Source organism: Sarcophilus harrisii, chromosome 1, assembly GCF_902635505.1.
Source record: "Sarcophilus harrisii chromosome 1, mSarHar1.11, whole genome shotgun sequence".
In the NCBI taxonomy this organism is placed as follows: domain Eukaryota; kingdom Metazoa; phylum Chordata; class Mammalia; order Dasyuromorphia; family Dasyuridae; genus Sarcophilus; species Sarcophilus harrisii.
Window position 1 is genome coordinate 499,473,069 of NC_045426.1, and position 22,348 is coordinate 499,495,416.

Genomic DNA, 22,348 nt, shown 5'->3' on the forward strand with positions numbered 1-22,348 from the left:
CTAAGAAGTATTGGAATTACAAACTTGGCCAAAAAGATATTTAAAAAAATATTTAGAGGTCAAGAAGAAATTCTCCCCTAATTACTAGTCAACTCTAAAAACATTTTCTTGAGCTGTTTTATTTGTACGATTGGATGTTTTTAGTTCATTCCAAAATATATTAAAATTTTAAATGTAGTTTTAAAATCAAAATTACCCTTCAATATTCCCCTTAATATCTCTGACACTTCTACCTGCTTGGGAGATTCTAAGAGTTGAAAAATGGTGCTTGACTAGGAAATGTTAGTTTTGTATAATGACCTCTTAACTTACCTTTTGAATTGTATATATATCACACATACAAACACACACATATGTGTGCATATATATATTGTTGTTGTTTGTCCTTCATTTTTTAAGAGGACCAATGGCATCACATAGTAATGTCTCAATTCACGATGGAATTTAATTTAAATGAGGCACAGTTGCATAGTCATCAGTCACTGGAGACAAAAATCAGGATGACTGGCAGTGGCCTGGAATATCACAATTACCTTGACATTTTCAATATTTGACCAAGCTCCAAGCATTTCACAGAACCTGCTTTAGCTGCCTTCATAGTCCCTAGAATGAATTGTTCTCATCTGCCCATTCCCCTGGAGGAAATCTTTACATGATTGGGGTAAACACACTCACTAACTCACTGATGGATCTGTATTCCCTCAGTTACTTGCAACTTGCTTTATTCCATCTACCAAAATGCTTTACTGGAGTGTGTGTATATATAATGGATATATGTAAATACATTCACAGTCACAAATTAACATGAATAATTTTAAATGATCTGTATTTAAATTCTTCTGCCATGTGGATTTGTGATTTTATTAATGTAGTTAATTATGCCTTCCAAAATTACAGATTACAATTTATCCATGTCTTTTATCTTGAGTGGCTCTTTCACATGTTCTTCTATATATTCTCTATGTATGAGCTACATTATTGACTGGGGATCTTACTCTAGATCTCCTGATATATGTACATTATGTAACACATAAACTTTCCATTAATCACTCTTATTTTCAATAGACCACTATCCTATCTTCTGTTCCTATTTTATATTCCTATCCTTTGAGCCACAATCCTTATATAATTCTTATTTGATGATATGCAATAGCTTGTTAAAACCCCCCATGGACCACTCTATTACCTTATGGATAACCTCCAAAATATAGCTACAAATATAAGTACATATTCATATTCATGCTACAGAAACACAAGTAAAATCAGCCAATAGTCAACCCATTCGACAAAATTTTATCAAGTTCTTGTTATGTGCTAAACACTATTTTGAGCACTGGAGGAGTTGGAAAGCTAATGAAATACAGGATCCTTGCTTTTGTCAGTTATAGAAACTTTTAGGAAGAAAGCATTTGATTTGACCAGTACTGAAACTATTACCCAGTAGTCGAGAGACTTGGAGCACTTTTGACAAAATGATGAAACCATGTTGTGAAAAGGGACTCAAGAAAGTGAAACTTCTCTCCCCCAAACCCCAGTCCTACCCCTTTTGATACTAACAGTGCTCAGCATTTTTCTCCTTAGATCAATTATATCATCTTTCTGATGCAAGGTAGCAACAAACTCAGTGGGTTTGCCTGGTTCATAACTTCTTAATATTTAAATATTTTAAAACAATCAATTTGTTTTTTGAAAGGGTTTTTTATCATTAAGAAGGTTTCATTAAGGTCTGGCTGTCTTGATCTTGACCTCTTACAAGAGTCTCATTCTGGCTCTCAAGATGATTTGATCCTTGTCCTCATCATATTAGTATTCTATCTTTCTGCCTGCCCTCTTCTCAGATACTTCCTTCTCATGCTCGAGCAGCCCTTTTTCATGGATTATTGAATCTGTGTCTTCCTCTCACTCCCATGTTGAGTGACCCCAAATACTCTCTGCTCTCATCAATGAACCTTGAGGTATCAACCTGATTTTTGAGCCTTGCCTTGGGGTAAATGGACCTTATCATACCCAACCTTTTGCTACTTTGCAAAATGGGAATTTTTTGCTCATACTGATTTTGAGCAATGCTATATGAATTAATCAGATACCTTCCATAAAATACTCCAAGAAAAATGTAGGCTATAGGACCACATACTAAGGAATAAATTCAACTTTCTACTTTCATTTTTGTATTATCTTTGCCACATTTTGATTTATTTCTAATTCCTGCTTTCCAAACAAAAACAACAAAAATGACACTTCTTTATATTTCTCACTTGTCTGTGCCCTGATCTCCCTTTTGGGAAAGGAAAAGTAGGAGGTCCTGGGAGAGAACATTGCATCTAGATAGTAATTTAAGCCAAATGTAGTTTATTCTCCTAAGGACATTTTTTTAATTGCTTTCAACCACAAGCTCAATCCTTCCCAGCACTTCCTGTCACAAGAATGAGTGCTCCTGGTCATGTGGGTGTTCATTTTTAACATGCAGAAAATACAAAATAAATTTGGCAACAGGCAGAGCTCATCCTTCTGTTCCTGTGATATTTCTGGCATCACTGGAACAGAAGATGTGTGCCCGATCAGCACTTCAGTCAACATGCCGTTTACGCAAGGCAGAAGCAATATGTTGGTATTGCTGTAACACAGTACAGCACTGGCAAAAAGGAAGGGGATTGAGGACCCTAATTCTAGGACCCTACGAAAAAGAGTATACCAGGATGTTTTCAATGACAAAGTGAGAGGATCATAATGGCTGAATCGGCATGTGACCCAAAATAAAATCATTAAAAATCACTTTTGTCCTTTGGGTACACTCTTCATATCTTGAGACCTGGTATAGACCAAACTTATCTCCTGATAATATATTCAGAAAACTCACTTTAATAGGGACGGAGAAGCTCTGATAAGACTTTACACATTTCAAGTTCTGATTTAAAGATTTTGTGACTTTTTGCCTTTTAGGACTTTGATGGGGATAGTAATGAGAAAAAGAAGGTGAGGAAATCTGGGTTGTAATTTTGGATCTTCCCCTAGTTAGCTCTATGACTGTCAGCAGCTCATAAACACTCTGAGCTTGTTCCTCCCTCTGTAAAGTGAACTTGATCTCTAAAGTCCTTTCTAGCTAAAAGTTTCTGGTGTATATTAGTTTCAGTTCTTTTTTAGATGCTTCTTTGTAAGCCTGTTTCTTTAACAGAACCTCCAGTTTAAGGATACTCAGGATAGTTATGTCTTTGTTCTTCTCCAAAGCTGCATTCCTGATTCTCAGGACTTTCTCTACCATATCTCTGCCCACTCCATCACCCACCCTGTTGTTTTTCAGATTCCTTTGTATGTTATCTTCTTCTTTAAAATGTGACATTCTTGAGAATAGGGGTTATTTTTCTGTTTGTATTTATTCCTGTTCCCTGGGGATTGTTGTTGTTCAGACGACTAGTCATGTCCAACTCTTTATTACCCTGTGGACCATACTGTTCATGGGTTTCACTTAGCAAAGACACAGGAATGTTTTGTCTTTCCTTCTGCAATGGTAGACTTGCCTGAGGCTGGATTTGAACTCTGACTGTAAGACCAGAGCTCTGTCCATTGGGCCATTTGGCTATCTCCTAGACAAAAAAATATTAAGTGACTTCCCCAATGTTACACAGCAAATACACATAGTAAGTGTGTTATAAAAAATATGTTGTCTTGATTTGAAGTATTATGAATCTTGATACTCTGGGAAAAGATAAAATATAAAATCCTAGTTAAAAAGAGAATGTGTATGTGTATGTGTATTTATGTTTATAGATTCATATGAAGAGATAAACACATGAACATATTGGTCTAACTGTGGAATATGAATCCTAGTCAAGAAATAGCATATTGTATGTATGTGTGTATATATGTATACATATCTATATCTATCTATCTATATACATGTATATATATTCATATATGTATAGATAGATATTGATGCATACAGAATTTTTCAGATGTAAATGTTTCAGACTTTCAAAGCTTATTTTATATTTGGGCAGATGTGTGTTTTCTCACTGCTTCACTTCACTGTATGCTTGTCTCAGCAAAGCAGCTCTTTTTCAGATAAAATGAAAAGAGCCAGCTGGAATCTAGGAAAAAGAAGGAAAAGCCTCCACAGACTAATCAAAGCCCTAGAGGTAGAAAGGTGAAATCAACTTGGTCTTTGTTCCAATTTGTTCTGACACTTGAGGTAAGACATTCTGGAAAAACATAGGGATCTAGAAATAGCAGATTCTTCCATCTTAGTTCAAATGAAAAATCAGCTTCTAACATCAGAAAAATGCCTCTGTCCATTATATTTTGTGCTTCAATGAATCTGCAATGGATCCATGATATTACTGATATCTTCTTTCCACTGGCTTTTCTTCCACTTCTGGCTACCAACTTGGGGTCTTTTGGGATCTCCCCAAAGCTTAGGTTTGTGAGCCCTCCCCCCGCCCTGTGCAATGGTTATTTTGTTTGCTCATTAAATGTATTCCATAATTATTTTTATCAGAAAAAGGTGTTCATACCCCATAAAAGGATCACTGAACAATGACTAACATTTATGTGGTACTTACAATAGGCTAGAACCTGTGGTAAGCACTTTACAAATATTTCATTGATCCTCACAACATCCTTGGGAGGTAGGAGGTATTTATTATTCCTGTTTTGCAGATGGGCAAACTGAGGCAAATAGAGACAAAGTGACTTGCCCACAGTCACATAACTAGTAAACATTTGAGACTGTAATTCAGGTCTTCCTGACTCTAGGTTCACTGTGCTATCTAGGTCAAGCAATAAAATCTTTATATTTGGTTTGGCACTTCATCAATATCTAGTAGGGTTACATTCCAGACTTTCTATGCTGTGGGATGATCAAAGATCAACTCCAACTTATTTGTATAAGCAAATTTAATGTCAAAATAAGGAAACTGTATATTTGTGTTATCAAGCAAAGGCTGCCTAGAATAATCCTGTTCCTGTCTCTCCCCAGATTTGTTGAAATCAGTGGCAACAATGAGGTCAATATTATTCATCAACAGTAATATATGGGAAAACCTCATCATCTATGGGGGATTTCTCTTCCATTTGTAGTCAGTAACAGACTTTTTCCATTTCAATAATAACATTTTTGATGAACATATATTTTTGCCTTATATAAGGATTAATTGCAATAATCGCCTCCTAGACTTTGCTAGATGACATTTTGGCTGTATTATTTCAGGGTCACTTTATAATAAGTATTTATAAATTTTATATAAATTTATATTTATAAATGTTAAATCATTATATGTGGATAACTGTCATAGATTCCTATCAATTTCTCAAACAGAATAGAATTAGCCTATTGACTGTTTTTTAAAAACTATTTCCTAGACATTACTTCTTAAGCATTAGAAAGACCTTCCACTAAGTATTCCAATGTTATATCCTAGCATGGATATAACTTTGGCTTCTTAAAGGCCACACTAGTGAAGCACAAGTTCTAATAGGCCCTTAAAAATATATATAGTCCTAGAGTTTGCTTATGTGTCAGTTGTTCAAGATTCAGCCTAGATAGATTCAAGTGATTGAGTGACTGAAGATGGTCACCATCTACATGAACTATTTATTTGTTTATCTTTCTATTTATCTTCTTGATTATTTGCTCATTCCTCCATCCATCCATCCATCCATCTATCTTCCTAACCTATATATTTTCCTACCTAATCACTGTCTACAGTAACTAATTAAGATAATTTATTAAGATACAGGAGCATTGAAAGCTGTTTTAAGAAAGAGAAAACTCATATACTGGGGACAGCATGAATCCTTTAAATATAAAGTATGAATATGAAAAATAAAGTATAAAACTGGGTAATATAATGGATAGAACACTGGCTCTGGATTTAGGAAGACCTGAGTTCAAATCTGATCTCATACATTTACTGGTTGTATGACACTGGGAAAGTCACTTAACCCTGTTTACCTTAGTCCATCATTTGTAAAATGAGCTAGAGAAGGAAATGGCAAAGCTAATATCTTTTGCCAGGAAAATACTAAATGGGGTCATGAGAATGAGACATGATTGGAATGAGTCAACAACAAGAAGTAAGTATTGTAACAACATGGCAAACTTAATCATTTTTATTAGTATTTATGTATTACATTATCCATTATTCTTACATCAATGAACAAAGAGAAAACATTGAAATATGAGCAATTACACTATGTTATATAATTTTCTTATTAGGTATTGTATAAGCTACTGGTATTCTTTCTTTCCTTTAAGTTTCTATGTCATTTTTCCTTTCTTCTTTTTATTTGGTTATTCATATTTCATATACCTTCTTTCTATGTCCCTTTGGTCTCCTTCTCTCATTGAGTTTCCTTGAGAATCTCCATTTGGGGAAAGGACTTTGACCAGCCATTCTTTAGTCTCTCCACCTCCATCCCCTTCATTCAATTTCTTCTCTTGCCATCTTTTCAGCTTTCTTTTATGTGTTGTCTTCCCACATTAGAATGTAAGATCCTTGATAGCAGAGACTTTCTTTTTCCTTGTTTTTATAATTCCATACCTTTGCATACTGTCTGGTCCCTATTAAGTATTTAATAAATGCTTACTGATTTAATTTCACTTGGTATATGACATGAATTGCTTTTCCATAATAAAACCCTACTTCATTGATCTGTAGGCCTTTTATTTAGGAGCCTCAGTAATTATTAATAGATGAAAACCTTGAAATAAACAATTATTGACACTAAAGGACAAAAAAATACACAAAATCCATGCATTAAAGCCATAAACACAATTGAAATGCCTCATTTGGAACCTGTTTACTATTACTTTACATATGCTTTTAGCATGTTTGGTAATTTCATTTCCAAGGGCAGAGTAAATTAAGACAGCACAAATCCCAAATGGCATTGGGAAGCAGCAATGCTTAATACTTGAACAAAAGGATGTACTATGAAAGGCAAGTACATTAACTAAAAAAAAGTAATGATTCTAAAAGTTAGAGTGAAGAAAAATGTAGAAGAGACCAAAAAAAGGCTATAGGGACTCAAAAAGCAAAATAATTTTGTATCATCCATGTAGTTTAACTTTATACATTTTAACAGATCCCAAGAGTTCTCTTTACACTAATTAAGTTGCTAACAATGGACCTGAGTGATCAAGCAATGCTTACATTATATTCTGCATTCTTGTGAGCTCCAAGGAGGAAGGTCATCATCAAACAGAAAAGCAAAGCTTCCTGGAGGAAAATGTGTTTGAGTTAAGACAAATCAGCTTTCATTGTGAACTCCAAGTATTTGGGCTCTCTAAAGGACTGGTCAGATTTTTACTTATTATCTTACTATAGTATTTATGAATTGCATGTGTAAATTCTGCTAATGTTCACTCATTCATATTATTTAGAAAGTTTTTATTTATTATTCTGGCTGCTTTGTAACTTTGAAGACTTTGGTAATAACAGTGAGGTATTTTCTCATTAGTCAGAATGGAGGAGCACTTGTTCTGCCAAAGAAATTAAGAGCCTCAGTAATTCTTCCTAGATGTCCATTAAAACTTTTAAAATAAAGGAAAGCATATTTGCACATCATGTGATGTTTCCACTATCTAAAATATTGTATTTGTCTTCCATCCTTTTATTTTTATAGTTGTAGTTTGTCCTTCATTGTCAAAGATGAACAATGACATCATGAGGGCAATGTTTTGATTTGCTCATGATTTGGGTTTAAATAAGAGAGAGATGCATTCTTCAAAGATACTGAGTAAATGGCATCTGGCTATACTGTTATTTGGCTAGCAAGATGATGGGGTGGATAGAGTGCTGGACCAGGAATCAGGAACACTCATCTTTATTACTTCAAATATGGTCTCACACACTTCAACAGCTTTGTGACCCTTGGCAAGTCACTGAACTCTGTCGGATTGCCTTAGTTTCCTCCTTTGCAAAGTGAGCAGGAGAAAGAAATAGCAAACCACTGCAGTATCTTTGCCAAGAATGACCCCAAATGGGTCATAAAGAATTGAACATGATCAAAAAGATGATTAAACAAATGGTTATTTAACTTTTCATATGCATATGTCTTTTTATCTAAAATCCTTGATTATGATATCATTGAGGACAGGATATGGGTAAGTATATCTTTATAGCTCCCCAAAGTCTATCAGTTTTATTTATTTAGTGGAAAATTCAAAGATTTGTTGGCTAGATCTGTTCTAAAACACATATATATTCATACCCACACACAGACTGTGAAAATGAACATGATCACTTTTAAAGACCCATTTGCCATAAATTCAAGCTATGTCAAAAATTTTGGCAGAACAGTGATCCTCCGTGCTGATTAATGAGAAAATACCCCACTGTTATTAGCAAAGACTTCAAAGTTACAAAGCAGCCAGAACATAAATAACAACTTTCTAAATAATATGAATGGTTAAACATTAGCAGAATTTGGCATGTGCAGTTCATAGATACTACAGTAAGATAATAAGCAAAAATCTGACCAGTCCTTTAGAAAACCCAAATATCTGGAGTTCACAGTGAAAGCCAATTTATCTTAACTCAAATGCTTTTTCCTCCAGGAAGCTTTCTTTGATTTTCTGTTTGATGAATTTCCTCCTTGGAGCTCACATCACACTTTATCTGTAGCTCCCTAAAGCATATATCATTTGTTACTTTAACAATTCTTTGTTAGTGTCATCTTTCTATATGCTCCCGGATGTCTAGGGTTGTGTTTTATCTAAATTGCATCATCCTCATAAAAGGGGAGGGGAACTGTTCCCTTTCAGATTATCACTCTGAGATTGTGTCCCTAACTTTAATCAGGATTTCCCAAGGTTACAAGAAGTGGAGACCAAGCCCAAACCTTTCAGGATAAGAGATGCAATACTATTCAGGGGCAAATAAACTCCCATAGAAATTCTAAATTCTCATTCAAATGAGGAATCCTGGTCCGATCAGCTCCAGCTGTCTCAGCCCCCACCAAGATACCCAATATAACAGCTTCCCTCAAGTAAGGTCTTTGCAGATGGCCCTAGGTAGCTTGCTCAGCCTCCAGGACTCTTCTGTCCACTGAGAAAGCATGCTCAATGTCAAAATTCAATTTCCTTAATAGAACTCTGCCACTATAGAAGTCAGTCCCTTGTAAACTGATTTCTATCCAACAATAAACTTTCATTTTGCAACTAATAATTTGGGAATGAGTGAATTCTTTCTCTCCTAAACCTGCAGCTGATTTAAAGGGGATATTTAACACTCTCTTATTGCCATTAACTTCTTGACCACCAGGTATTGAGACCATTCAAACCGCATCACCCAGACTAGTACAGCGCTCTGAACACCAAAAACAGATGAAAGAATATTTAATTGTACAGTTAATTTGAGGAGCAGGAGGTAAGCAAAGATGATAAGGAGAAAGCAAATAGTTTTTCTCCTCAAAAATATATGGGGAAAATATATAAACAAAGTCAAATCTGGCTTTTTGCAAGGCACATCTTAATTAACATTTCTTGAACTGAACTAAAGTCTTCAGGTGGTTAATGATTCTAATGACATATCCATTGTGTACCACACTAAAGGTAGGAACAATTGTCTACAGGAGATTTAGATGGCTCCATCAGGCAGAAAGCTGTGACCTCTCAGACTTCATGCTATGGAGGGAGGTTTATCAATAGTTAGGTGTTTCTAGAGAAAAGATTCTTAGAGCATATTTCAAATGTCTTGTGAAGTTCCTTGGTTGCTTCATACAGATCTAACAAATCTGCCATATAAAGTTATCAGTCGAAGCAATATAACAGAATGGAAAGATCACCACTAGATGTGGAGAAAGAAGAACAGGTTTCCTATTTAAGATCTAAGTGCTTGGATAAACTTCCCCCTCTGTACCAAGTTTCTTTATCTGAAAAATGAGGGTTAACTAGATATTCTCTAAGGTTTCAACTAGTTTCTGTCAAGTTTTCTTAGGTTTTTAAAAATACTTTAATTCTTATGTATTTTGTTTTATTAATTAAAAATTTCTGGGAAAGGATCTTCAGATTGACAAAGAGGTCTAAGACACAAAATATTAAAAATACATGCTCTAACTCTGCTTATTTCTATGATTAACTATAAACCATAGCTTGTTGGTTCATTTTTCTTAAAAACTTTGTTTTATTTATTTATTTTTAGTAACTTTTTTTTATTTGGAACTGATATACAAAATGAGAAAAGACTAAAAGAGAAAACCCAACATTATGATGTACACAGAAAACTATAAAAAAGAATTCAATATAAAATAAATTCCCATTTCAAGAAAACCTATATAATAAATACTACACATTTTTTCCCCAAAGCTGCCCACCTTTTCTTTGCTTCCTTATTGGTTTTCTTTTGTTCTCTGCTATGTAATTTTTACTTTCCCCCCTTCCTTCCTCTTAATTGATTCATTCTTATGATTTCTGGAAGAATTCACTCAACCACTGATAGGTACATAGAGGATGAAAACTAAATGATATGATTTTTCCTGTTTCCTTTCTTCAAAGAAGATGAAAAGTTATTATCTGGATTGAATATTAGATTAAATCTAAAATGGTTCTGGAAATTAGAGACACATAATTTCACACTTTTAAGCCTTTGTAACCTTTAAGTGACTGCTGAATGGCTAAATAGAGAATTGAGAAGCTCAACAGGACCAGGGACAATTACTAGATTCAATCACTGTGAGAGAATTGATTCCCACACTACAGTTATTAGCGATAGTCTATCATTTAAAAATCCCAATATAGAAATCATAGTTGAATTGTACATACACATACACTTATAATTTATAATTGTAGTTAATTGGCATTCTAGATGTGTTTGGTTCCTGTGTAGAGTACAAATCTTTTCCCCTGGGAAGTCCAAAGAACCATGTTACAGCAGCACATAGTAAAATATGAGAAAATAATTGTGTCTAAAAACATCAACCATGAAGGAGCTAATCAGTTTTAATAATATACTTTAAATGAGTATAAAATACATGCATGAGTAGAAAATGTCGAAGTGTACTTTTGAAACACATTTAGCTATGAATGCTACATCCCACCTTTACTATTCACCTTCTGTCTTTTGCGTTGAAGCTTCTTGTGTTTAACATTTTGATCTAGGGCAGTACAAGTGTACCATAATAGAAGGGTGGCTAGACAATAGGTCTTAGCAAAAAGACCCTAAGGTCTTTTAGCTGACAGCTGACAGCTGACAGAAGTCAAACAAAATAAAAATAGCCTGTTTTAATAAAGCCATAGTGTCCATAACAAAAGTTCTCTTCCAGAACTTAGCAAAGTGTTCTATTGAGAGTATGTGGTTAATAAACATTTATTTAATTGAACTGAATTGGAGAGCCAAATATTTTCTTGGATTCTTTTTTTTTTTTGTATATCCAGAACCTAATTAATGAGGATCCCTCAAATTTTTTTTCTGATTTAGTTGGAGTGACAGGTAGTATTTATTTTATTGACTACAATTAAAACTCAAAAAGCTTGCTATTTAAATGGAGAGTAACATCACTATATACTCCTCTAACTTAACCTTTGAGGATTTGATTTCTGCTACTACTTTTCTCTTCCTTCCCTCTAGATTAATGGTGCAATTCAAGATTTTACAATGGCTTCAGTCATATTATTAAAATCCATCTTAGAACTGGAAAAGAATTTAGACATCACCTAGTCTAACCTCTGATCCAATCTATCTTCCTATGTATCATGTACCATATAATAATTTTTTTAAATAATAAATAAAGTGAATAATCTTCACTTTCCAATGATGAAGAGGTTGTTCATTGACAAGGCAAGCTGTTCCATTGCTGAAAAGCAATTTTTAAGACCTATCTAGCTGAATTTGAAGTTGTAGCAAAAAAAAAAAACAACTCTCATATAAGATCCCATTCTGTACCATCTACCTCTTGTGCATCCATTCTTCATTTAAAATTCCCCAGGAATCAGTAATAGGGTAATGAATTTAGTTTTGTCCTTTGTAGCATCATTTTGGAGTTGATTATGAAGCATCTTTGATAAAGATTCCAGGACAAATAGAAATGGAAACATATTTTATCCTCCATCCTTCAGAAGGGGATATAAGGAACCCTCTGAGGTTTAGAAGGGACAGTATATTCAAAACCTGAGTCAATGAGTTTTAGAAAAGTTGTACTATTGCAGAAATCTCCTTTTCTTTCTTCACAGAAAGAGTTTCTTCTTTTAAGAAATTTGAATGGAAAACTAACTGAACCAGATTGAATCATATGTTAATGAAACTGCATTAAAACAGATTTTTTAAAAAAATTCCATGACTAAATAGCTTTTAAACTGTAAATAAAGAATAGGCCTCCTTTTTAAAACATCTGCAAGTTCTACTTCTTGCTATTTTGATAACTTCTTTTAGATAGCGAAAAATACATTGATACAAGAGGAAATATGTTAAAGCTTTTGTTTAGGCCCTATTTGACTCTCACAAAATTCTGTCTCTGAATCTTCTCATTCTTCAATTTTTCCACCTAGACCATTAGGTCCTTTCACTTGCTTAAAAGAAGTAAACAGATCACAAATGATTCTTCATCACTCTGTGTTTAAAATATTCAGTATGACAAAAAATTCTGTTATGACCTGCATATAGTCATCCTTATGCCTATCTATTCTTTCTTTTCTTTGGCGTGCAAGCACAAGATCCTGATGCCAAGTGATGGAAAGCATTCTTCTAGCATTAGCACCATCTGTTTCCTTGGCATATACTACAGACAGCTGTGTTGCCAGTTCTCAAGCTGTTTCTTGGTGTGCCACGTGGCAAAGCTATTGATGGACTGACTGGCCCTCTTGGAAACTAGTCTTTTTTGTTTTCCATCTGAAATATTTACATATTACCATGCAATACAGGATGCGGTTTCCATGATGTACAAATGAAATCATCCAACACTCTCAATGCTCTTTAACAAAGATCTCTTGCAAGATTGAATGAGCATGATGTACAAAAGTGTACCTGAAATGCCATGAACATTTCTGGCCACCAGACTCCATGAAAAAAACCTGTTAGCTCCAACTTATAAAATTAGGAGGGTACTCTCGCAGATATTTTCTAGAGTCTTAAGAGAAGAAGAGTCATGAAACCTTTGTACATATAGTGGTTTTACACGTAATAAATTCTTAGAAGTTTGTGTCATTTATAGAATTAAATAAAGGCCAACTAAAGTGAATCAGAAAATTTAAAAAAACTGCTAGGTAAGAACAGATTTTTAAAATGAGGGATTTTTTGTATGGGAAGATGAAAGTGGAGAATAGCTATGGTTGAAGTCTATAACATCTTACAGGATATATAAGCATGGAGTAATTCAACAAATACAATTATACTAAAATCAGAGATGTGCACAATATTATGCTTCAAAAGATCCAGTCGTTAAATTGTCAGTATGAGCATTTATATCTCAGAAATTGTCAAATACTATATAAATCAGGAAGTGATTTACTATTTTGTTGATTGATTAAACTTAAGAAAAGTGATGTAGAAAATGTTAATAATAAAGAAAGTTATGGTATGTCATTCTCTCCTGGATTACTGCCTTGTTGTGGCAGAGGGATTTGCATGTCTCAATGAGTTATGCTGTGCAGAGTTATGCAAAAATGGACAGGTCACAGTGGAGAATTCTGATAAAAAATGATCCACTGGAGAAGGAAATGGAAAACCACTCCAGTTTCTTTGCCAAGAAACCCCACAGACTATATTAAAATGATGAAAAGAGATGACATCAGAAGATGAGCCCCTCAGATTAGAAGTTGTCCAATACTCTATAAGGTAAGAACGGAGGACAACTAGAAATAGCCCCAGTACTAATGAAGCAGTTGGGCTAAAGCCAAAAGGAAGTTCAGTTGTGGATATGTCTGGTGAAGAAAGGAAATTTCAATACTGATAAGAACAATATTGCATATGGAATTTAAGATCTATGAACCAAGGTAAGTTAGATATGGTCAAACAGAAAATGGAAATATTGAACATTGATATCTTGAGTTTCAGTGAACAAATAGACATGAATGGGCAAGATTAATTCAAGCAATCATTTACATATATATATATATATATATATATATATATATATGTATGTATGTAATATGGGCAAGAATCCCTTAGAAGAAGTAGAGTAGCTTTCATAGCCAATAAAAGGATAAGAAAATCAGTACTGGGATATAATCTCAAAAATGACCAAATAATACTTATTTGTTCATTAAATCCAAGGCAAACCATTCAACATCACACTATTACAAGTCTCTGCTCCAACCATTGATGCTAGATAGGTCAATTTGATCAATTCTCTGAAGATCTACATCTTCTAGAAATAACACCAAAAATATAAAACATTCATAAACAGAGGATTATCATGCTAAAGTAGCAATTCAAAAAATTATTGTATTAACAGGCAAGTTTAGCCTTGGAATATAAAATAAAATAGGGAAGACATTCATAACTCACTGGTCATAGCATACACCCTTTCAATCACCCAAAAGGTGACTCTATATATGAACATCATCAGATGGTAATATATAGATATGAGATTGATTATTAATTTGGCAGCCAAAGGTGAAGAAGATATAAAGATTTAGTTAAAGTGGAAGTAGAGAATAGATTTAAGGGATTAGATCTAGTAGATAGAATGAAGAATTATGGACAAGGGTTCACAATACTCTATTGGAAGTAGTCACACACAAAAAATTCCAAAGAACAAAGAAGAGCAAGAAATAAAAATGGTTATCTGATGAGGCCTTACAAATAGCTGAGAAAAGAAGGAAAACAAAAAAGAAGGGTGAAAGGGAAAGATATAACCAATAGAAGGCAGAAGTTTAGAAAAGAGCAATGAGAGGATAAGGTTTTCTTAAATGAGTAGTGCAAAGAAATAGAAGAAAACAATCTAATGAAAAAGCTAAGAGATTTCTTCAAGATAATTAGGGATATTAAGGGAATGTTTCATGCAAAAAAATGGACATGACAAAAGACAAAATGTTAGAGACTTAACTGATACAGAAGAAATTAAGAAGAGGTGGCAAGAATATGCAAAAGACCTATACAAGAAAGATCTTAACATTACTGATAACTACAATGGCCTGATCATTGATCTAGATCCAGATGTTCTAGAAAAATAAGGCTAGTGGAAGTGATAAGAGTTCTAGCTGAGCTATTTAAAATTCTAGAAAATAATGCTATTAAAAATGTTGCATTTAAAATGGATAGCTTTAATCTGTTAAATTTAAAAGTTTTTGTACAGACAAAAACAATGCAGCCAAGATTAGAAGGAAAGAAGAAAACTGGGGGGGGGGGAATTTTACATCTAAGGATTCTGATAAAGGCCTCATTTCTAAAATATATAGAGTTGACTCAAATTTATAAGAACACAGGCCATTCTCCAATTGATAAATGTTCAAAAGATATGAACAGAAAATTTTCAGATAAAAAATAAAAAAGCATTTCTAGTCATGAAAAAATGTTTTCTATTGATTAGAGAAATTTAAATTAGGACAATCTGAAGAAGCACTACACACATCTCAAATTGGCTTAAGATGGTTAAGATGATAGGAAAAAGATAAGGATAAATATTAGAGGGGACATGAGAAAATTGGGACATTAATTTATTATTGGTGGAATTGTGAAATGATTCAACCATTTTGGAAAGCAATTTGGAACTATGCCCAAAGGGCTATAAAACAGTGTATATCCTTTCATTCAGCAGTGTCTCTACTGGATCTGTATCCTAAAGAAATCACAAAAAAAAAGGAGGAAAGACCCACATGTGCAAAAATATTTATAGCAGCCCTTTCTGTAGTAGAACTTTTTCTAATTCCAAAAGGAACTGGATAGTAAGTGGATGCCCATTTGTCAGATAATGGCTGAATAAGTTATAGTATATTGGGAAGTGAGTGTGGATCACGGTATGATGTATACACCTTTTTTGTTGCTATTTGCTTGTCTTTTTGCTTTCTTTTTTTTCCCTTTTTGATCTGATTTTTCTTGTGCAGCATGCCAGGTATAGAGGTTTGTGTGGAGGGATTGCACATGTTTAACATATATTGGATTGCTTGCTGTCTAGAGGAGGGGTGGAAAGAAAGGAGGGAGAAAATCTTGGAACATGGGGTTTTACAGGGGTAAATTTTGAAAGCTATCTTTGCATGTATTTTTAAAATAGAGGGCTCTTATTTTTAAAAAAAATAGAAATAGAATTCTAAAAAATTTAAATAACAAATAAAAATGCTGCACTCAATTGTGTCAGTATATTTGGAAAACTCAACAGTGCCCATTAGATTGAAAAAGATTGGTTTATGTCCCAATCTTAAAAAACAGCAATGCCAGGGAAAATTCAAATTACTGAACAATTATGTTAATTCCACATGCCAACAAGGTTCTCTTTAATATTATGCTAGTATTCGACAATATGTGAAACAAGAATTATCAGAAAAGCAATCTGGCTTTCCAAGAGAATGAAGAAGTAGAGACAAAATTATCAGTGTTTGCTGAATTTATGAAGAAGACAAAGGAGTTGCAGAAAAATAGCTTCTTCTAATTCATTAATTACACTAAAGATTTTTACTGTTTGACCACAGCAAAAGGGCTGGGATTACCAGATATTTTACTTGTTTCCTGAGGAACAGGTACGGAGGTTAAGAAGCAGTAGTAACTTGAACTGAAAATGAAACAATTCATAAGTTTTACATTGAAAAGGGGATACGAGGGTGAATATTATCACCATATTTATTTAATTTATCCATAGAACATTACTTGAAATGTCAAGTTAGATGAATCAGAAACTGGAATTAAGGTTGCTGGAAGAAATGTCAATAATCTCAGATAAACAGACATTACTATCCCAATAGGAGAAAGTGAAGAATTAGGAAGCTTCTTGATGAGTTTGAAAAGCAGACTTGAAGCCAAACATTAAAAACAACAACAAAACTAAGGTCTTGATAACCAGTTCTATCACTTCCTGGTAAATAGAGAAAAAAGAAATGGAAGCACCATTAGATTTTAAATTCTTGGTCTCAAAAGGCACTAAAGACAGCAACTGTGGCATGAAATTAAAAGAAACTAGCTCTTTAGAATGAAAGCTATGACAAATCTGGTAAGTGTATAAAAAAGCATAGACATTCCCTTGCTGACAAAGGTTCATATAGTCAAAGTTATGGTTTTTCACAACATGGCTATGAGAGTTGAACTATAAGGAAAGCTGAGCTGTAGTTCTGGAAAAGACTTTTAAGAGGTCCTTGGACAGCAAGGAAATTAAATCGGTAAATACTTAAAAGAAGTTAATTCAGGCTATTCATTGGAAGGGCAAATACTCAAACAGAGACTTAAGTACTTTTGCCACATAATGAGAAGACAGGACTCTGGGGGAAAAAAACCATTGGAAAGATTGAAGGCAAAAGCACAAAGTAATGGCAGAAGATGAAATGAACAGACATTATCATGAAACAATAAACATTAACTTGGACAGATTTTGAGAGACAGTAGAGAATAGAAGAGCCTGATAGGGTCATGAAGAATAGGATACAATTGAACAACTATACAGCAACATAGTCTGTTATGCATACATTTTGGAGAGTTTCTGTTTAAACATTTATCAAACATTTATAATTCAATATTACTTGTTACAGAAACAGTGTTAGCTCATTCTGCTCATTATTCAAAGAGGCAATATAGGTAGCAAATATAAAGAGGTTCAAGAAAAGGTTTAAATAAATCCATTAATAATTATATTTATTATAGCTACCATCTAAGTAGCACTTTAATTTTAGAAAATTCATCTCATTTCATCTTTAAAATAATCCTGGAAGATCAGTGGTATTATCACTCTCATTTTATAAATGAAGAAAATGAGGTAGACAGAAGGTAAGGGTTACATAGGGTTACATAGAAAGTATCTGAGGTTAATTTGAACTCGGGTACATCTTGATTCCAGGCCTAATGCTCTATTCACTTTGCCATCTAATTTCCTCTAGAATGCAACCGATTTTTGGGGAGGAGAGAGGGGAAGAGGAATCACTGATGAAAAATACATGATAGTGTAATAGAAAATAGCAAAATACAGATGGCGTTAAAAATGTTACTTTGCTTTTGAGCATGCATTAAGCAGTACAGAACCTTCTACAAAAAGCTTTTTGATTGCACTGACAGATTATACTAAAAAGTCAGGTGAATCAATGGGTTACATCAAGCATAATGGTTTTTGTTGTTTGTTTTAAGTTTCATATATACAATGCAGATAAATAAATAGGAAATACAGACAAATTGCAAGGCTTTTTCAAAGTCACAATCTAAATATTGAATATATTTTCCTTCTTTAATGCTTCTATCACTTTGTAATAGTTTAAGCTATGCATCACTTTGAAACAAAAGGGCACATGTTTTGTCCTCCAAATGGTAATATCAATAAATTATGTTTTGTAGGAGCAACATTTCATTCTGGCCTAAAACAAGCTACATAAGAACATATGCAAAACCAGTTACAAGGTCACAAAAAATGAGAAGACATTTCACTATCTTCATTTTCATGGAGTAGATTGCATGTGTTGATGAATATAGTCAGCTGTTTCCTCCTGTGATGTCAAGACTGACTCCCTGAAGTCTTTTAGTGATTGCACACTGGTTTAGGGTGTTGATTGGTGTGGGATCTGAGAATGAAAATGAGAGAGCAAAGGCTGCAATTAAGAGTAAGATCTGAAACTTGTGATGAAATGCTGGGGGAGGAGGGGAAATGCTTTGATTTTTCATTAACTTTCTGCGTGGTTTTATTTTAGTGACAACAAATGTCTTTCTAATATAGTTTTGTCAATAGGTTTATGGAAATCCTGTAATCTGAATTTTTCTTCAGTTCTTAAAATGTAGTACATCAATTTCTGGGTGGAATGCTGTGTGTGCATTTGATCATGACAGCTCCAAAACCAGCTTTGAAATAGCTATAGAACACTTAAACACTCTTTCTACTAGACTGATTTTTAAAATAGCCACTGTCCAAATCTGATGCTAGAATCAAAATGAACCAATTAAGCAATCAAAATTTTAGTATCATTAACTAGGCTCCCAGCTATTCAATATTCAGAATTTCATCTTCAGTTATCATTACTATAATTAGAATTAGCATTTCATACTTAATCAGTTATTTCTGTGTCATGTTGGTATACAATATATGAACTCTTCAGTCATCTTACTATACTTTTCAATTGCTTATAGAGATTTTTTTAAATTAATAATTAAGGCTATTTATTTGTCTCTGGTTTTCTGATTTCCTCAATCATTCTTCAAAAGATGTAGACAGACTGTAGCCATAGAAACATAAATTTACTACATACATAGATGAAACCTTCAAAGGTCCTCTAAAAATCATATTTTTAATGGATCTTTCTTAAGATAGTTGACTATTGCCTACAGAGGAGTTGATAATCCCTGAGGCTGATATAAGCCATTATACCCATAATTAAAATGAGAAGCAGGTGTGTTGATTTAAATCTCAACTCTGTATTTAACATTTTTTCAAATTTTCAACAAATGGACATATGCATATGATTTATCTATTACCATGTATTTTATGCATTCAATAAATGCTTTTCAAATGCTAATTGTATACAAGGCATTGTGCTAACATTTGTAGTTATTAAAATACAAGACAGTATTTTCAGGAAATACTTGGTTTCAGGAAGCTTATATTTCATTGAAGGGAATGTGAATACTTATAGGTGGGTATAATAAAATTTAGGGAGTTATAGAGGCACAAAAGACATAAAGAAATGGCTCAGAAAAATTTGAAAAGAAAGAGAACACATTTGGAAGAAGAGATCATGAAAATGTAGATTAAGGAAAAAAGGAAAGGATTTTAGACCCATGGAGATAATAAAGGGGGATATGAATGAACCTGATATGGCTCATGTGAATATTCAAAAATAAGAGATAACATGTTTAATTCAGGGGATAGTTACTAGTTCAGTTTGGTTATAATATATAAGGTAATGCAAGAGAGTAATGGTGAAATGAAACTCAAAAGGCAGATTAGAAGCAGATTGAAGAAGACCCTAAATTTCAGGGTAAAGAGTATTTTTATTTTACTTTATCTTCTAAGAACTGGGAAGGTACTGAAAATTTTTGATTGAGTAATTGCATGGTCAGGCTTGTGAAAGAAAATGATTCTTTAGTTGCTGTGTGAAGGATGAGTTAAAAGGAAGTTATTGGGAGAGAGACTAGTTAATGTTACCATGGAAAAGAGGATGTGATAAGAGTAGTGACCATGTAAATGGAGAGAAAGAGATGGGTATTAGTGATGTTGTGGGTATGTAATTAATTGAACCTAGAAACTTACTAACTGGGTGAGATTAGAGGTGAGAGACAGAGACAAAAGGAAACAGAGGCAAAGGGAGATAGAGACAGAGAAGTAAAGAGAGATATACAGGGAGTCAGAAATAGAGACCAAAAGACAGAAAGACGGACACAAAGAGAGTCAGAGAAATGATTGCAACAGAAAATCAAAAAGACTGAAAGACAGAAGAGAAAAACAACAGAGAAAGAAAACTCTAAAGTGACTTAGATTCTGATGTGTGAATAAGATGAATAAAAGGATGGTTGACACAACAAATAGGGAAAGAAAAGTTGAAAGAAGGAATAGGTTTAATTTAGGATAGATTTAGTTTCAAATGTCAATGAGATATGCAAGTTATTACGGAAGAAAATTCAAGCTTGATTATATTTAAGGAAAACCCTGAACCACCTAATTTTGACGTGGCGATGCAATTTTTTAGTCTGGAATCAATATGCATTTGGCATATGTAGCATGAGCAGTGTATATTATTTAACTTAAGAGAACAAAAGATAAAAATGTCATCAGTGAAATGCTGGTCATGTGACAAGGATGAAGGATGACAGGCCACTGTACTCCATGGGTACAATTGCAATATCAAAAGAAAACAGGTCTCCAGCATATTGGATTGGCCCACTGTGATGAATTCATGGAAATACATAAATAATATATGGAGAACACATGATGGACAGAAGGGAAATTCTTTGACCAGTGTTACTGGAGGGAATTTCTAAATCTGTGAAAACAAAGATCCATTTGAGTATTTGAATATTTGAGAGTACCTTACAATAGGATCTTCTCAGGCTTAGTTTCAAATATCTCATCATCTATGTCAAATAATAATCTATCACTTCCTATCCATTTGCCTTTTATCAGTACTATTGTGGAATCCATTCAATGGAAAAATGATTGTTTCTAAAATGTTTTCTTGAAATCAGTGAGATACACACACACACATTTACAGTTGACAGGAGGCTTGTATTGATTTATTTATTCATTTATTTTTGGCAAGGCAAATAAGGTTAAGTACCTCCCCCAAGGTCACACAACTAGTGTTAAGTGTCTGAGGCTGGATTTGAACTTGGGTCCTCTGGTACTCTATCCACTATACCATCTAGCAGTCTTACAGTAGAAACTTTTAAGGAGTGGAGAATAAGTTTATTTTAATATGAAATATAACAATTAAGTGAATATTAGTTACATTGTGTTGTGGATCAAAATATTTCTGGAGCTGGGGACACGAGTTAATTTCACACTCCTAAACATCAGCTAGGACTGTGATGAGCAAAGAAGTTACAGAGTAAGCCTGAGGCAGTTTCAGTGTGATCTTCTACTTTAAGGCTTCTACCACAGTTTAAGCCATTTGCCACTTTGAAACTTTGTCCCTAGATGGATTGATCTGGTATCCAAATTTGGTATCCAGGCCTTTGGGGCAAGGAGACTATAAAGACATCTCTAGGACTCTAACAGGGAGAGCTCAGAAAACTTATTTGTCCATTGCTTTTACCCATCTTGTTAATAGCTTTTACCTGCTTTTATCTTTTTCACTGCCTTGGGAACTTATTATATCTGAAGATATTGTTTAATAAAAATGGGAGCTCATTTGAACTCTCAAACTCTGAGGGATATGTTGCATCTGATATGGAACTACTACATGGTAGCATGTAACACCATTTTATATGGTATAGATACAGGTACCATATGCACTTATGAAAAGCTTATCTGAACTAATTTCAGTATTTTAAAAATGAAATTCAATGAAAATGGTTGAGTGACTAGTTCTCATCTTGGTCCTATTTTCACTAAAATAACATAATACAGACGTCAAAAGCTAATAGGAGGGAGGAAACAAGCATTTTTAAGTACCCATGTTCCAAGAAATGCCAAGAACTTTACAAATATTATCTCATTCAATTCTCACAACAACCCTAGGAGGTAGGTGTTATTGTTATACTCATTTTACAGGTGAGGAAACTGAGGTAAATAAAGTTTAAGTGACTTACCCAGAATCCCCAGTAAGTTTCTAAAACTGAATGGCAACTCAGATCTTGCA

General features: G+C 33.7%; 1 long non-coding RNA gene across 1 annotated transcript in view; it reads right to left on the minus strand.

Moving 5' to 3' along the window:
- Positions 1 to 18,251: 18,251 nt before the first annotated feature.
- LOC116420612 overlaps positions 18,252 to 22,348 on the minus strand; it is a 55,232-nt gene continuing 51,135 nt past the window's right edge. Inside the window, exon 3 of the long non-coding RNA XR_004230980.1 lies at positions 18,252 to 18,622. This is a non-coding gene — a long non-coding RNA (uncharacterized LOC116420612). The remainder of the gene's footprint in view (positions 18,623 to 22,348) is intronic.